Source organism: Ammospiza caudacuta, chromosome 7, assembly GCF_027887145.1.
Source record: "Ammospiza caudacuta isolate bAmmCau1 chromosome 7, bAmmCau1.pri, whole genome shotgun sequence".
Classification (NCBI taxonomy): domain Eukaryota; kingdom Metazoa; phylum Chordata; class Aves; order Passeriformes; family Passerellidae; genus Ammospiza; species Ammospiza caudacuta.
This window is the reverse complement of record NC_080599.1, coordinates 35,894,854-35,912,565: the sequence shown is the minus strand read 5'-3', so window position 1 is coordinate 35,912,565 and position 17,712 is coordinate 35,894,854.

Genomic DNA, 17,712 nt, shown 5'->3' with positions numbered 1-17,712 from the left:
TCCACCTCATCCTGTCCCCAGCAGAGTTGCTCATGGCAGAGTGAGAGCCAACCAACACCAGGGACACAGAGAAGTTCTTGTCTGCAGGGGTTACTGCTGTCAGCCTGACCCCACACCTGCCATGCTCTTCTGCAGCTGCTTGGTTCTTATGGTGTCAGTTCTGAGGGACCATCTCCTTTGTCATTCCTGCTAAATTAAATATCTACTGTAAGCTGTTATAACCTTCAAGCATGGTACTCCTAAACCCTACTGCTGCTCTGCTCATGCAACAGCTCCCTCACTCCCCATTCCCAAACTTTTGGCAGTCTAACACCTCACCTGGCCTCCAGGAGCTGAACATTAATGAGCTTTGGAGCCCGATTTCATGGTGAGGACAGGCTTATGCAGAAAACAAGGGTGCTAAATATTCGTGGTAGTGCTGGTGCTTGATGAGACCTCTCCATAGGTCTGTTAGGTGGCAGCTTCTTGCAGTCTGGAGGTGAAGGAGGTGAGAGAAGGAGGAGCTCCTCACAGAGCTGTCTAGTGAGCTCACAAGCTGCTTAGTCCCCTTGAGATGAGGGATTTAATGTTAAGCTTTTAAACATGAACTAATAAAGACTTACTAAGAAATGTTTGATATTTTCAAAAGTTGTTTACAGCAGTACCATATTTTCTCACAATTGTTTTAGTACCAGTACTAAGTCATCATAGTTTTTAGAAGTACAATTGCTTGCAAAATATTTTCTCTATCAGTTGTTCCATAAGTACAGAACACTATGATAATGAGATCCTATTTGTTTTAATCTATAACTAATTGTTCTAGTCCTGCCTTTATTTCCTCCCTGCTTTTCAGCATGACAGAGGGGCTGTTGAGGGGGTGTTGATCTGTGGTGAAAAACAACTTTAGCAAAACTCTGTATTCATATAGTAGTAATAATAAAAAGTGTGTCTTAATAGAAGCAGAAGGAACTTAAGATCTTTAGTGTGATCTGAAACATCTAGACCCAGAGTTTCTGTGGCAATTATGAAGGGAAGACTGTGCTGATCATCAGTTATTCTCTTAGTATTCCCTCATCTGTGGAATATATGAGCCCTTAAAGAAAAAATTAGTTGAGATTTTTTTACCCCCCCTAGGAAAAGTGATATCTCTTTCTGTGTCTCAATCTACATCTTAAATTGCACATTCAGTTGACAGCTGGTACATCCAAACAAAGCACCAATTCACATCTGCATTGCTTAGCAAAGACATACTGACCACAGAAAAAGTAAAGAAGGATTTGCTAAGACCACAGTAAAACTTCCCAAAAGAGGCTGACTGCCCTGGCTGAGTGACAGCAAATTTTTCTGTATTTCTCTTGCCCCTGAATCTGCTGGGGGAAAGCGGTAATGCCTCTGCTTACGTACAGGGCTTTCAAGCACCTCTGTACAATGAGTCTTTGAACTGTATTTCATACTGTTTGCCAACTCTGTAATGCCTCTTCCTCTCCTGCCATGCTTTTCCTACCTTTTCCAGACAGCTCATTTGTTATGCATCATGCTGCTGTGAGCTAGCCCTTTGCACTCCTTGAGTTAGGGCAGGATTTGTCCCAGATTCTGCTAGCATACCAGCAATGTTAATGTTTAGTCTCAAAGTTTTAAATGGCAATGGTTTCCTTTCTTTTTTTTTTTCCCTTCTTAACACCGTTGTCTGCTTATAAGAAATGCTAGCAATGGAAAAAAAAAAGTATGTGACCTATTAAAATGAAAGATTGCCCATTCTTGTAATTACAAGTAACAGGAAGCCTGGTAGCACCTTGTTTGTTAAATTCCTCTGACCTCTTAAAAAAAAATTGTACAAAAAGTCACAGTTATTAGTACATCTAGAGCTAAGGTCCTGCTCTATGCACATGTGTTAGTCATTTACCAGGTTTTTTTTCTCCATTCTTGCTAGAAGTGCTGTGAATTGATAGCTGGATATTCAAACACTGGTGGACAATCCCCTTTAGGCTCCCTTGGAAGAACTTGCTAATAACTAACTGCCTTTCCTCTCTGGCTCAGGTTCCCAGTTGCTGTAAGCTTATAAGGGGGCCCATTTCAACCCCTTTTGATAAAAAGGAACTGTGAAGGAGTCCCAAGGATGCAGAGTCCTGGGGCAAACAGCAGTTTTAGGTCTAACTGTGGAAAGGGAGAAGGAGACTTAAAACTCCACATGGTTTTCAGGGTGGGTTCCCTTGTGAAGGTTTAATGTGAAAACACTGCATTTCCAGGGTTGTCCAGACCATGCTGGGAGAGGATAGGCCTGCACATTGCTCCCTCCCCAGGCCTTTGTCAGGGTCTGTCAGGTGTGAAGATTTAGCTCCTATTACAGGGAGTAAAGGGATCAGCTGCAAATAAAATATGTGCTGAGGATTAGACAAAAACCCTGTTCCTTTGCTATGCAGACATCTATGCCAAAAGTTAAGTACCTCAGAGGACACCCCTCAGAGCTACTCTGTGACTATAGTGCTTTTCTTAAGCCCAAATTTGGAGTCTCCTCCACTAATTTACTTTGCTCCCTCTGAAGCAATTTTCTAATGTGGACTTTTATATTTGAAAGACTGATCACATGAAAATGGAAATTACCATCATTTAACTAAAATTTATAAAAGCAAATGTTGTCATTACCACAGTTATGAATCCAAAATATTAGCTAGCTACAATCTGGGATTTTTTTCCCCTGCAAAAGGAACTGTCAAACTTCTATTCATTTTTGTAGTGCACCTTTACACAAAGTTTTATGTTCTGGTTTTGAACTTCTGTTAATAGGGTCTTACATGCTGGGAATGCTTATCTGCAAAATCACAAGCTAACTTTTTGAAACCTGAGGGGAAGGAATAGCAGGGGCAAAAGAAAGGAAGCTGGCTTTGTAATGAAAATGTAATTTGTTATGGCTATAAAACTAACTGAAATGAGGAAATAGAAATGAGAAAGGGAAATCAATGAAGTTACATAACTTCTACGCATGGAACATAAATGAACAAATAAGCTAGTGTTGTATACATCCTTTAGTAAAAACCTGACTGCCTTCTGATACATGTAGATAAGCACATTTAAAGCTGACTTTAAAAATTACATCAAAACTGCTTGGTCCTAAATAAAGCAGAGGTTTTAGTCCCTCAAGATAGTTAGTAGGACTGTTTATTTATTCAGGGACCTGTATCTGGGTTAGTGAACTTCAATATCTTGAAAAGCAACTTGTATGTGATAGGCATAGGGAGCCAATGATCTTTATGTAGGGTGAAACTTGTGGGTTTTTGTGCTTCCCTTCTAAGTTATCACATTCTCATATCTGGAAATGTCACCTGTATGCTTCTTTTTTTTCCTTTCCCCAAGGGAACTGTACTGTCATTTCTCAGATAACCAGTAGTCATTCAAGTGACTGTTCATTGAAAAGAAATCCTTGGGTAACCTGAATTGTCAGACAACTGTGTGAAATTTCATTAATGAGGCAAATATAGTGAGCAGGATCATAGATGGGACAGCTATTAAAGAGGAGAAAAAATGTAGAGCAAGAGCTGATAAAGTGAGGTCTCTGGAGTAAACTTTCCCTAACACACTGATAACCTGCAGTGCTACTGAATCACTGCTAATAGCTGACAGAAAGGCTCTAGATGTGAAAATAGAGCAATAAATGAGCCAAGGATGATTGGCTGGCAGTGCTTCCCTCATTGGTGTGAAACAGTACTTGAACTGGGACTTGGGGAGGAGACTCAGCCTGGTTGTTTGTGCCACCACTCTGGTTTCTCTCTTGGAAATTGTCATTCATATCACAACCTTTTCTTTAAGTCACTGCTGCTTCCTCTTGAGTTCTTGTTGCTAATGGAGACAGAAATACTATCCTACTCTGGTTTTAATACATTTCATGCACAGATTCATGGTGCACTACTTTTTTCATCTGAATTGGAATTTCAACATTTTTGTGACTTTTGACACGTCATCACTCATAATGGGGTCTTACTTACAAGGAATAATTAATGTATTCTTGTGCTAAAGTTGAGGATGTCTTGTTCACAAACACTATTTGTGGTTTTCATACCACAAAATCAAATGACTTCATGTAAGGGGATGATTACAAATAGTCCTGTCATTCTCTAGCTTCTAATAACCTTCTAACCACTCATTATTTCTTTTCTCTCTGTGCCACCAAAGTCACATTCAAATATGCATCTAAATATTTTAGTATAAAGATGACAGCATTAAAGAAAAAAAAAACATTGGTGACAAATTTTCAGACTTGGGTCTTCATGTGGACCTAAATAAATGGCCTGACTGCAAGAAGAAACAAGCATTACCTTAAGCTAAATTCCCCTTTTTTGGTTTCAACAGTAGGTGCTCTGGGTTCCTTATTCTGACATCAAGTCTATGTTTATATGTGGGTATGAATGTGTCTGTGTGAGGGCACATACATATATACTAGAAGAAATATTTCTGCCCCATGAATATGACCACTGTGAAACCTGAATTAAACTAGTTATGTTTTTAAATCAATTCAGGACTAAAATGCCATCCCAAGTCTCAAATTTCTCATGGAAAGCTCATTTTGCATGACAAAAGTTTGATACCAAAGTGTAGTTTTCATGGAATAAAGCAGGACATGGGCAAAATTCTCTATAGGTGGAAAAGGGCACACACATGGAAAGCCAAATATAAAACTTACAGTACAGATGAACCCAAGGAATTTATCCTCACTGATGAAGAGGGACAGATCCTTAGTGGGTGTAAAGGACAACAGTTGAATTGGGGAATAGCTGAACTGGGGATTAACTGGGGCCAAGCAGATTTAGAGCAGCATGAGAACTGCAGGCTCCATGTCTGCTCTGTAGATTTACAAAGCTTGGAGAGCCTTACAGGACCTGCAGCTTCCTCCACACTGGTGAGTGCTTATGAGCAGCCCTGTGGTAGCAGCAAGGCGCTGTTTAAGTAAGATCTCAGGAGTGTGAATGAGATTTGCACTTCCAGCCCCAGGAATTTCTGCAAAATATGTTTTGTTTTCCAGCAGGCTTCTGAACATCTGGAAATGCTGGCATTGTAGGGTCTCAGCATAAATCATAAATGACTGGAGGTGACTTTTTTATTCCTAAAACTGGTCCTTTTAAACATTATTGCACAAGAAAATGAAACGAACTCCTTTTCCTTTGCTGTAGGAGGAGAAGGAGCACTTGGTCTCTGGGGAAATCCCTTCCATTTATTTTTCCTAACTTCTGCCCATCAAATGAAGAGATAAAAAGAATTTCTTGGGCTGGTACAAATAAAGGCCAATTTTTGAATCTGTTCTGGTCAGCTAAAATTGCTTCTGCTGCTGCTGTTACCACTTCCATTCTTAATAACCATGCTGTGACCTTCACTTCCCATCAATCTATCCCTGAATAGTTATTCTATTTGCAGCTTTTCCACTAGCTCCCTTGTCCCTTGAAAGATAGCTGTGAGGTTTTTCAAGCACTGACACAGTTTCCACTGCTTGGCTGATCTTCTCAGAGGTGTCAGGGTCTGCCCAAGCCTCCTGAGGCAGCTCGCTGGGCTGCTGCATGGGGCTGTGTCCTCATACCCAAAGGGCTGTGACGTGCCTGTGTGTTACTGGCAGTGTCACCAAAGACTGCTGCTGCACTGGGGCAAATTCTCCTTTGGTAAATCTCTTTGCACTGCTTGTCTTAACAGACTGTGATAATCTTGTATTACCCTGAGAAAAGAAAGATGTTTCAGGGTGCCTGAGGAAATAGGCACAGGTTGGAAATTAATCGTAAGTATTTCTAATTGTATTTTGTGCTGGTGTAAGAAGATGGCTCAAGTTCTCTGTCACCTTTTCAAGCACTTGATATTCTATTATACAAAAAAAAATCTAACTGAATAATAAAATCACCTTTAACCACTAAAAACCAGAGAAGGATATGAACAAGATCTGTGGACCAGAAGCTTCCTGAGCTTTGGAGCAGTTCCAACCACGGGTCCTGCACCAAGAGCTGCAGTCACGCTTATCTCTCACTCACTGCTGTCAAGCATTTGCAGAACTGCTTCTCTAATGTCTTAATCCTTTCACTTTTGCTGACTTGTAAATGATGCCAAGCATGGTATTTGATAACAGGCACCTAGTAGTTCCCGTATTTGCACATCTTAGCACATATGGAAAGTTGCTTTCCTGCTTCTCACAGGGGATCTCAGCTTGCTTCCACAGAAAACTTAACTCAAAAATCAACTAAGAAAAATCCCATCAATATACTAAGATGGCTAATTAGTATTTGGTGTATAGTTACATGCTGACAATGATTAAACTAATTACAAGACATACTGTGCTAAATTGCTAGCTCTTCGTGTACTTGTAGTGCAGCTGAGAACCAGAGAGGTTCTGCTTCAAGCTCTGAGTATGTTAAAAAGGTTCTTGTTAAGATCACTCGCAGAGCTGTCAGTGTGTATGCACGCACACATAATGCACATGGCTACCTGTGTGTGAGAGATCTGTATTCAGAGATAAACCAATACAGAATTCATTCTCTCAGTCAGAGAGAAAGGACAGTGTTGTGCTCTGTTAAACAGTTGCTGTGCTCCTGTTGAGACAGCCTCAGTGAGAAAAACAAGTGATTCCTTTTCCCAGAGCTTGTTCTCTGCAGTCTTAAGCTATGGCTACACAGATCCAAACAAACTTATTCGGAAATGTAGAAAGCTTTTCTGCCCATCAACACCACCCATGCTGTCCGGATATAAAAAAAAAAAACTTAATAATTTTAATTGCAGGCTTGTTTAGCACACATTTTATATTGAGGTCATTTTCAATGGCTTGACAGGAGAAAAGATGTTCTTTTCAATGTCCTTTCAGGTGCAGTTTGATACTAAAGTCCACTACCCAGGAGCAGCTTTTATATACTGGAAATACCAGCAAGGGCCCTTTTTCATCTGTCACCTCTTCTAAGACTGGCAGAAGTAATGGATAAAAGTACACAAGGTGGAGTTACACAGAAAAATAGCTGTCATGTAGTGGAAACAAGGACTAGAAGGAAAATCTGAACCAAAATGGGTCTCTCTTAATTTTACTTATTAGCTTAATTAAATACAGTTTATTTACCCTTGTGGTTTTGTCTTCCATGCTATGTTCTGCATCAGATGTTATGTGTTAAGTCTGATATTTAGTCTTTTCTGGTGGTAAAATAGTTGAACGTATTATATTTAATAATCATTGGGATATGTTTAATAGATTCCTGCTATCTCAAATCCATTAGTATGCAATCATTAAAGCTAGGTATAACTGAGGACCCATTGTTACTCATATAATGCTAATAAAAACCATAGAGAACCTTTTTAAAAACTGTCAAACAGGATAAGTCTCATTCATACACAACTGTCTATAGAAGTAAAGAGGATGTCTTCCAGCTTTCAGGTTTATTCCACATTAAAGACAGGAATTATGTCCCAGGGAAGGGGATTACTGTCAAACTAAAGACAATCAAGTGGTATGGGGGATGGCTTAAAAGAGTGTCCACATATGTGGAGAGATCTGAAGGCATTCTGAGAGCTGTGTAAAGAGGAAAAAGACCTAACACCTGTATGAGACTGTGCTCAGTACAGAGGGACTGCAAAACCACAGGTGTAGGAAGATGAACTTGTGTCATGAATGAATGCCATGCACTGCTAGGAGGTCAGGACTCTGCTCTCTTCATTTAATACAAAATTTCAGAAATCTACCAGAGTTTTGAATAAATAATAAAAAAAAAAGATTGTAATTAATTTTCTAGTTCCACCAGGACACAGGAAATCAGGAATTGACCATGTCAAGTGACAGCATTCAAAAATTTACATTTGGTTTGTTTCAAGAAATATAGTGGGGTTAGTTTCATTTAAAGTTTTCTGCTTTTCTCTTGTTCTGTCCACTTCAGCTAGAGTAGAATGAAATTTTGATAAAGCTTAAATTTACTGTCCCTTGCCCTCTGTATTCAACATGAGGTCTGGAAATGCTCTAGTAACAGGCCAAGTTCTCCTCTGCATCAGGCTGATTCTAATAACTGAGCCTTTTGCCATGTGCCAGCCTTCTTGCCATGGTGGGTCACTGTTTTTCCTCTCACAGAGTGCAATGCATTCAGTCTAATTTCTGTTTGTTAGACAAGTGCAATGAAAGGGTAAAGAAATTACTCTCTCTCAGCTGAATTCCAGATTGTATATTACCACAGAGAACTTCACTGTATAGGAGGCTGGACTCAACAAATGGTCACACATTTACAAGCTGGTTCAAACCTTCAAACTTAGAGCCCCCCAAATGAGGGCTTTCAAAATGTAATAAAAATATAATTTAATTTGAATATCCATTATTTTTCTATTAGTAAAACTATAACATATAATGTCTAATGGCAAATTGAGAAAATTGAACCAAGCCAATGTCTGTATGGGGAAATATAATACAGAACAAGCTGAGTAATTAAGTGCGAAACTGAGCTCATCCTTGAGAAAATACAAAGTGCAAAGCTTGTAAGAATGATTACAATATCACAATTTTTAGACCATGAATGGATCTAATTGCTCCAATAAACTGTATCTGTTCTGTTTGTTTGCATATTTTGCATCTTGCAGGAGTCCACTGTAAATGCCATGCCAGGACCGTCCAGAGAGTTGAGAAACAGCAGCTCCTTGCTTGCTGAGGTTGCAGGGGCAGTTGGGCAGTGAGTTGCTCCTTTTGGATCAGTTTGGTTCAGCTGAGGCAGTGCTGCTGAACACAGTGAAAGAAAGGGGTCCCAGTAAGCTGGCAGGATGTATTTTATTAGCGGTCACGATCTCCTGAATTGGTCCCATTAGTGAACAGGTCATGATTAGTGGGCAGTGTGCCAGCTTCCCCCAGTGCTGAGTGGCAATTGGCAGCTCTGCAGGTTCTCAAAATTGGCTCAGAGAGGACTGCATGCTACTAGTCTAATTTGCAAGGTGATATGAACAAAAAAAGTAATTTCTCTCATTGACAAAGAAAGGCCAAAAATAATTGTTATGTGTGAAACATGTAATCTTCTTTCTGAACCAGTGGCATGACCCACAACACAGAGGGGCACCCAGTGTACCTTCTCCTAGGGGCTTCCCTTTTCCTAAACACCTTCCCAAAATCCCCGTGGAAACAGAACAGATAGCAGTTTACAGGAGAGACACATGAAAGCAATTTACTGATAAAAGCATCAGAAAATTCAGACCAGAAAACTCTGGTAGTTTGGATATATTTAACCAAACTACATTATCCATCAGTACCACATCTGCAAGAAAGGCAAATGTAAAATGTGAGAACCTATGTGCCATTGTTTTTCATCACCGACTTCCTAATTGTGTTTTAATGGTATTTTCTCAGCAAAATCACCAAAAGTAGATCAATTTTAGAATGGTAGATTTTGAGCATCTGTGTTTTGCAAACAAAATCTGACCACTAGGGAACTACAGTTTCTTTGTATTTGACGAGAAAATAATGACAGCTCAGGCCAAGAATCAATTAAACTGAAGAGATTTTTCCATATTCTTCTTTTATGGGACAAAAACAGGTATTTAATAATTTACATGAATTATACAAATTCTAAAGCATTTCCAATACTGGGACACTTAGCAAGGGAGATAAATGACGAGGTAAGTCAGTTGATGATGTTTTGTATTCCAACCAGTGCCTCCTTGGCACTTCTGTAGTTATAGTTCTGTGAGAGTTTTTTGTTATGTATCCTATTTTCATGGATTCATAAAGCAACCCAGAAAAAAATTCTGATTTGCATTTGGCAAGCTAAGATTTTAAACTGAGACTGGATTTTTTTTTTTATTAGGTTATGGGAAAAATGTCAGTTTAATTGTCTCTAAGTTATGTAAGTATAAAAATGGAATGTATTATTTTCAGACACTATTTTATGCTCAAAACCGCTATGTTTTTTTTAAGGGGAAACTTTACAAGCCATTAGTCTGAATTGTGGACTAGTCATTTGGGGAACTTGAAAAAAGAAATGTAGACATGTTCAACTTCTTACTTCTTTATAATGAAGTTAGATATGTGGGTACACTCCATTCTTTCAGCCAAATTTTTCTCAGGATGCAGTGCCTTGCTGTGCCATCACTTATGTGAGGCAGCTCTCAGTTTCATTCTTGTTTCATGAGAATGATTTGAACCTGTTATGCCATTTACATGAAATTCATCATCTGCCTTTCCACAAAACTAACACATTCCTAAAGAGGTTGGCAGATATGCCAAGGGAATGGTCAAATTTACCAAGAAAAACCACTGCAGATTGTGCAATGTGCATTCTATACTAAAGGTTATATTCACTCTAAAAGGAAAGCAGTTGGTAGGTGACCAGAAAATGCAGATCCCTTTATTCTGTATCTTTCCTAAGAGCTGTTGAAGTGACAGGCTTTGGAGGCAAAGTTCTTTACCCTATGACACTTACAGTATTCATGAACTGTGCCATGTAATCCTGCTAGATTTTGCCAATTTCTTTCCATCTGTATTGGTTTAGGAAGCAGAATGCTTCCTGAAGCAGACAGAACAGCCAGATCCAAGTTACACTGCTGCTCAAAAATTCCCTACAGAGCTGGATGTACCTGCATGTTGTAATGTGTTACATGCAATAACACTAAATAAGTTAGAAATACGATATGTGACAATTTCAGGTAGATGCATTGAAACAATATTATTGTAAAGAAACTTCACATAGATTGAATACCAAGTTTGATATGTCAGGATACTTCCTTCTCAAAGGAGATTCCTCCAGCAGGAGGGAAACCTAGCTCCTGTAGTTTATCTTACAAAAGTCTGGCAGTTTATTCTTCAAAACTTTTGGATCAAAGAAAAAAATACTGAGGTTCCAGGTCAGTCAGTGCTCTCGCCCTTTTCAGAGAGATCATGTATGAGCTTTCATTTCTGTGGGTGTAGCACACATGGAACTATGTGCACATGAAGTTTTGCATGTATATCACAATGCAAGGGCTTTACGCTCCCCATTTGCACTGCCAAAATTTCCTAGTAAAAATTCCATAACGCATTTCATAAATTTACAAGTTAATGAAATGTCAGCAATTTCAACCTTTCCTGTTGGTTCTTAGACCTTAATGTGAAATAAAAGTGAAGATTACAATTACCAAGAATATCATCATAAAAATTCTCAATAAATGATCAAGTTCTGTTCTTTTTCTCCTGTGTTGCTCCCTTTTTGCCTTTTGTATAAATATTCACACAACAATGATGGAGGGATTAAAAGAACCAGCTGCTTATGAGCAAACATTTGTATTTGGAGGTCAGAGAGCAAACCAGGCAAATGAGTGTTAAAATTGATCCGACTGTTCATGGGCAAATCTTTAAAAATTGCTGTTATCAAATGTTTTTTCAGCAGTTATGTGTGAACTGTGCTCAGCCCACTCTTGCCAAAGACTCAACATGCCAATAAGGAAGGCTGCCAGGTGACTGCCCAGTTCAATCCCCCTATGTTGGATGATTGAAGGGCATTTATGCTGATCTAAACAAATCTATTAGAACTTCCAATAATATTAATTAATAAGACATGTTTCTACAAAAATATGGCAATTTTCTGGAGTATAATAGAATATATGTAGAGCAATGGGGCTAAGAAATGCAGAGCTTTTCTGCAGGTCCTAATGGCATTCTAATGGAGATTTCCTTGATTCCCTGACAGCACATAGCTGACTTAGCAAATCCCTAATTGCAGGCCCTGAAGGCAAACTGTACTTTTCAGCTTTCTGTACTGGATATATATGTGCATATATAATTTAGTGATTCCCTCAGGATTTTAAAAAAGGGTAAGAGTAAATGTCATCTGAATACCAAAGGCAATAAAGGAACAGCTAGTTGGGTCCAGTGGCATTCAGTTCTCCCCATGATCCCCATATTCAATTTTATATTTTTAAGCTGAGATGAACTTAAATTCCTAGTTCATTCTGTAATGTATTGTTGTGAAAGTGTTGTGTTGTTGCATAGGACTATGAAGTCTATCGGAAAATTATTTTAATGTTCATCTCTAAAATTCCAGAGGCAAGGAACATCATCACTGTCCTTCCATTATCCACTTTTCTGTAGTTTTCCACTTAGCATTAATTTTCTAGGTTCTGTTCTAAGTTCTCTTTTAGTTTTCTTTGCGTTTTCTTCTTTCCTGTTTGCTTCTCTGTCCATTATATCCACCCAGTGCCAATGTGCAATCCCTGACAGACTGTCTTTGGGGTCAACAGTAAAAATCTTCATGTACCCTGCATCTTTAGGAAAATAGAGATGTCTTTTAAAGGTTCTTTTTTGCCTGAAAATGTTTCAGTGGGAATTAAATTTTAAGAATAAGTATGTTATGTTCCAAAGTATATCTAGATAGTAAAAGATTCAAGAAAATATTTACCAAACATGCAAATTAGGAATATGGAAGAATTCAGGCAGTGTTGTCTCTGTGTTTGGGAAACCATGCACAATACTCTAGCTTGTCCCAAACTTATATTTGCAAAAGCCTCCTACAGCATTTTATGTACCATTCTATACTTCAGATGCAGCACTTAAAATATAGAAGAAAAATTAAATTAATTATTTAGATTTTTATTTTTTGCAGAGGCTTCATTTCACTTCCCATTGCTTGGCAGGCCAGGTGCCTTGGTTATGATGAGCCCACCAGGGTACGGATCAGAGGGAGATGTAAAAAATGACATGCTAAGCCTTACCTCTTTGGACATAAACTTCTAGCAGTTTTAAAGCCTGTTATTTTGGGACTTTCCAGAGCCAAAAGTGAGTACTGGAAATTAATTTTTTTCTCAGTTGTATAGGGGTCATTTGAAACTCTGTGGCTCATGAAACGATGGACTTAGAGGCCGTGCGGAAAAAATCTTTGTTTGATTAGGATACTCATGGTTGAAAACCACAGATGTATCCAGGGTGAAGGAGAAAATATTAATATTATTTTTGGATAGGAGAGAAATTCATAGTTTCCTTAAAATATATTTTTTAGATTTGTTTATTTTTAGAATAGTAGAAGCTGTCCAAAATATTCCTGAGAATGGGAAATTAGAATAGATCTTGCAGGTCTTAAGAAGATGTGCAGATTATCATCTGGTAACTGTGGGGCACATTCCTAATACTAATGGCTTGAAAATGGAAAACAAATAGTGAGGAGCAGTTCAGTAGTTGGAACTCCTCAGTCCTGCCTTGGACAAAGACCTACAACATAACATAGGAAAAATCACTTCACCTTTTAGCTTCTCTGAGTCCTCATTCCTCATGTCTTCACTGCTGATAGCATTTTCCAGATGATGCTTTGTTTTTTTATGTGCTGCTTCATATTTTTATACATTTTTTTATTAATGTATAAAAATACAGTAGCACTGCAGAAAGTGTGCAAGGACCTGCATTTGTAAGATCCCATGAGTCCTGTCTTTCACTAAGGACTTTTCATTAAGTCTGTAAATATATAAGAATGACTTTTCTGGACAGTAGAATATCATACTTGTCTATTCAGTAGGATATGTGGTCAAAAAGCACTGTCAGGAGTCTATTTAATATATTAGATTATCTGAGGAATATAAAAGAGAAGAGTACTTTAAAGTTATTTTTATATTCTCTGGATAGAGATACAATTAAGGCACTTATCAAGACTGAAAATTCCCTTTGCTGTAGCTCCAACAATGATAATATTGACATGGGTCTTTAGCCCACAAACACTCATGTGATCACCCATATTTTGCATCAGGGGTATTTAGAAGGGAAATAGATTTAATTGGGCTCAAAGGTTACCTCTGTCTTAGCTGCCAGTGGATTTTCAATATCTTTCTTGTGAGGGTGCCTACATTAAATACTCAGTGAAACCTCTTGGACTGTTTCACGTGCTCCTATACTGTGCATCAGTGGATAACAAGCTTACACAAAAGCTTATATAAAAAAAAAATAGTAAGAAATGTCCTGCTCTAAACTCCTACAAAGCCACTTCAGCAAGTTTCTATGCCTAATTTTGACTGGGGTGTGTGTGGATATTCACACCATTTCCCTAGGTTTAGGTAATTTTAAAGCCTTTTCATGACAGCAGGAAAAAAAAGTAAGGGATAAAAAGTAAATGTGTCCTCAAAGGGACTATATTTTGGTAAACAACCAAAGTTATGACATTTTGAGATCTTTGTTAGGTCTTACAGCTATCTAGGCTTTATGATACAATACTGAGTAGCCAATTCAATTTTATTGTTTCTCTTTATGAAACATGGTTTGTACAACTTGTGCAAAATAGGAATATAGGATCAGATCCAAGTACTATGTCACCCAGAATAGAACAGTGGCCAAGAGCAGAAGCAGAGGAAAGTATGGGTTAGAAAATATATCTAATATAGGCTAATTTGGCACCCATACAGATATTTTCTTACTATCTAATAATTGTTTTCTATTTTACAGAATTTATTCACTAATTATAGTCATCATACTTGTGTTGCTAGTTAGTCTTTTTGATGTTTCTCTGCACAGGCATTATATTATGTCCCAGACATTAATCTTGTGTACATGTTCCTGGGCTACAGCTGGATTTCTTTGCTTTTAGCTTTTTTCTTTTCTTGACACACATTGTTCATGCCTGTGTAAAGTCATGTAGAAACTGCAAAACCAGGAACCTTCATCCCTTCCAGAATCATTAAATTTCATAAGCCTTCACAATATTTCGCTACAGGAAATCTTTGTGGAGAAAATTTGCTTTCTACATAACTTAAAAGGACTTATACAAGTCAGGCTCAGAGTTTTTCTTCAGAAATGATGATGTGTCTTTCCAAATTCTTTTCTTCATTACCATGGAAAACCTCCTTTCTAATAGTATTTGCAACATGTGAGAAGAATACATGTTCATTTTTGTACAGGCACACTCTCTTCAAAGTCCACGCTGTCACTGCAGGATCATCAGGGCAAAACCCACCAGACTTTGGGATCTCAAGGATGCTGCTTCTCAGCAGATATTTAAGCAAGTGGAGGAGGAATGTGGGAACAAACAAGATTAGTCATCCAATCTACTCCTCCACACAGAGCATTAGTAAACAGAGTTGTGTGAATAACTGATTTTTTCACTTTGTTGGCTGAGGTGAACATTTAGAACAAAAATTTTTCTAGATTTCTCTTTGAAATGAAAAGTAGGGAAAATAGTTTGAGTGTAATATCTTTTTTTAATTTAAGGCATTTAGTAAAAATTTTATCTTCTCATAAAATACTCCTCTGAAACAAAACATAAATTTTTGACTAATTACTAGTTTTAGTTGAAACTACTAACGGACTTTGACATAAATTTCTTAAATAGTGTGGGCTAGGATAAATGAGCATTATTCAGTGAGTAAAACCACTGATCAAATACTCCCCACTCTAACATAAAATCTGAAGCTTTCTAATTGCTTTCTTCCTTCAGCTATGTGCAGTGTAAAAGAGTGTTAATGAAGATGTTTGATATGGTGGAAACATAAACTTCATCACATTAATGTGCTGTATTTTACTTTTACAATACACTGTTGTTGCTAGGCAGGTGCAATTTGCCCGTATGAACCAGCTATTAGTAATTATTACTTAAGAACCTCTCCTCTCTTTGACCTTGTGCACACCAAGTCGGTTTTTCACACCTATAGGAACACATCATTCATTGTGAGATTTCCTGCCTGAACTCTGTGAAAGGTTAGATTTAAATAAAGCATCCATTCATTCTTGAAGCAACTCTTAACAGACAAATTTCCCCATGAACTTTATGCAGTTGCAAATACAATGTTGCATCTCCCTTTTATCCCTGAAGAAATGTTTTCTATCAAATTTTATTTTACTTGGGGAGATGATGAGAGTAAATGGTTGTGGCTGCCCACTGTAGTAGAGAGATAGGATATAGATATAAAAATATATTCATCAGCTGATGTACGATAATACTCTCAGAAACAATGTTATATACCGCTGGGTGTCAAAACCACTTTATAATCATTTTATATATCCTACCCTAGATTTCAGATTGATTGTCAATGTCACTATTATTCTTGTTGGTTTTGCTGTTACTATTATTCTATGAGGCCCTAAAGGCAACAAATGAACATTTTGAGTTAGATTCGTTACAAATGGAAGTATCTGTCTCAGGAGCTCACAGTCTGAAGAATCTCAGAGTGATTTAGAATAGTATGGGGTTTAAAAACTAGATAGGATGGAGAATTAAAAATGCCATAGTGGAGGCAAAGGTTTTTTGCTAAGAAGCATTATGTTTCTTTGCCAAAAGATTTACATTTCGTTTTGGCTCAATTTTTTTCTCTCGATTTTTAGGAACAGTAAATAAAATCCACTATAATCTCATTGCCACAAAATGAATAATAATTTCCTACATAACCCTGACTCTTTCCATTCTGCTAATGATTTTCACTAGAATTTCCAAACCAAATTAACCAAATTTGTTTGGTTAAAGAGCATTGTTTAAAACTAAAGCAAAATCTAGTTGACATTTTAATGTAGATATACTTTCAGGAATTTCAATTCTTTGTTAAGACATTTTGCATTATTGCAGCTACTCAGGGTTAAGTCTTCAAATTTTTGATCTTTGCAATTTTTAGGGTAGGTTATCAGTATCTCTGGAATGTGTTCTTTTAATTTGCTATAGATAGTTTTACAAGTTTAGAGAAACTATTTTGAACTTAGTACCTGTAAAAAAAGAGTTAAAAAAAAAAGTTACGTCCAAAGTCTTTCCATACTGGTTAATTTTATTTCTTTTTTTGTAATATGGCAAAGTATTCCATACCTTTGTTCAAATCAGGAGATATGTTTCTGATCAAAAATTCTTCCTGGAACGTCATTTGCTTTGCAAGTTTCAACATTTCTATTACTGAAAGGTGAAGTTGCTCATGAAGGTCTGTCACCACCAACAACCACAGAGAGTGGTGGTGCCATAATCCCACTTGGTGCCTGGATGATGCCCCAAGATGATGCCCCAAGATGATGCCCCAAGATGATGCCCCAAGATGATTTGGTGCTCAGGGACAGCCCATCCCTCAGCTGCATCGCTGCCCCACAACCCAGCTCTGACATCCAAACACGTGCAGCCAGTGCCAGGCTCCAGGCTGGGCCAACAGGAGAATGGGGCTTCATCCTTCAAAATGAGCAAGATTTTAAAACCCAGTCTTATTTCAAGCGCAAAGAAACCGAAGCCTATCTAGTGTGGAAATTCCATATCTGCACATACTAATGTAAGCTGATGGAAAATGTGAAGGAGAAAAATTAATGGAGCTGAAAAGATGTTGTTTTTAGTGTTTGCAGAACAGACCATACACAGATTAATAATGGACAATAAATGTGCTTTTTATGCAAAACCAAAGCTGTTTAGGCAACTTTAACATTGGAGAATGAGCCTTGGCAACTTCAGAAAAGAGATTCCACCGTGTCATTCTGCTTACAATGATCTTGTGCTAACAGCACAGCATGGCTCACTCCCATGCAAACAGTTGCTCTTTTGTATGGAAACTCCTGAAACTGTTTTAAATGTGGAGAAACTCAGCCATTTATTTTACAGAGAGTTTAAGGAGACCAGTTCAGGGAACTAATGAGAAGCTTATTTGTTGGGATTCTGGTTGATATGATTTCAACACTTTGGCTTTCCTCATCAGCAAATGTTTATCTGATTAAATCATTAAATATAAAATAAGTTAAAAACTGAGTTAATTTCAGCACATTTATTTAAAAGTTTGGACTATGTAAAATAGGAGAGTAAATATTTATTGGGAGTACTAAAGAAAGTGTTTGAAAAAAATTCATGTATATTTTGCAAC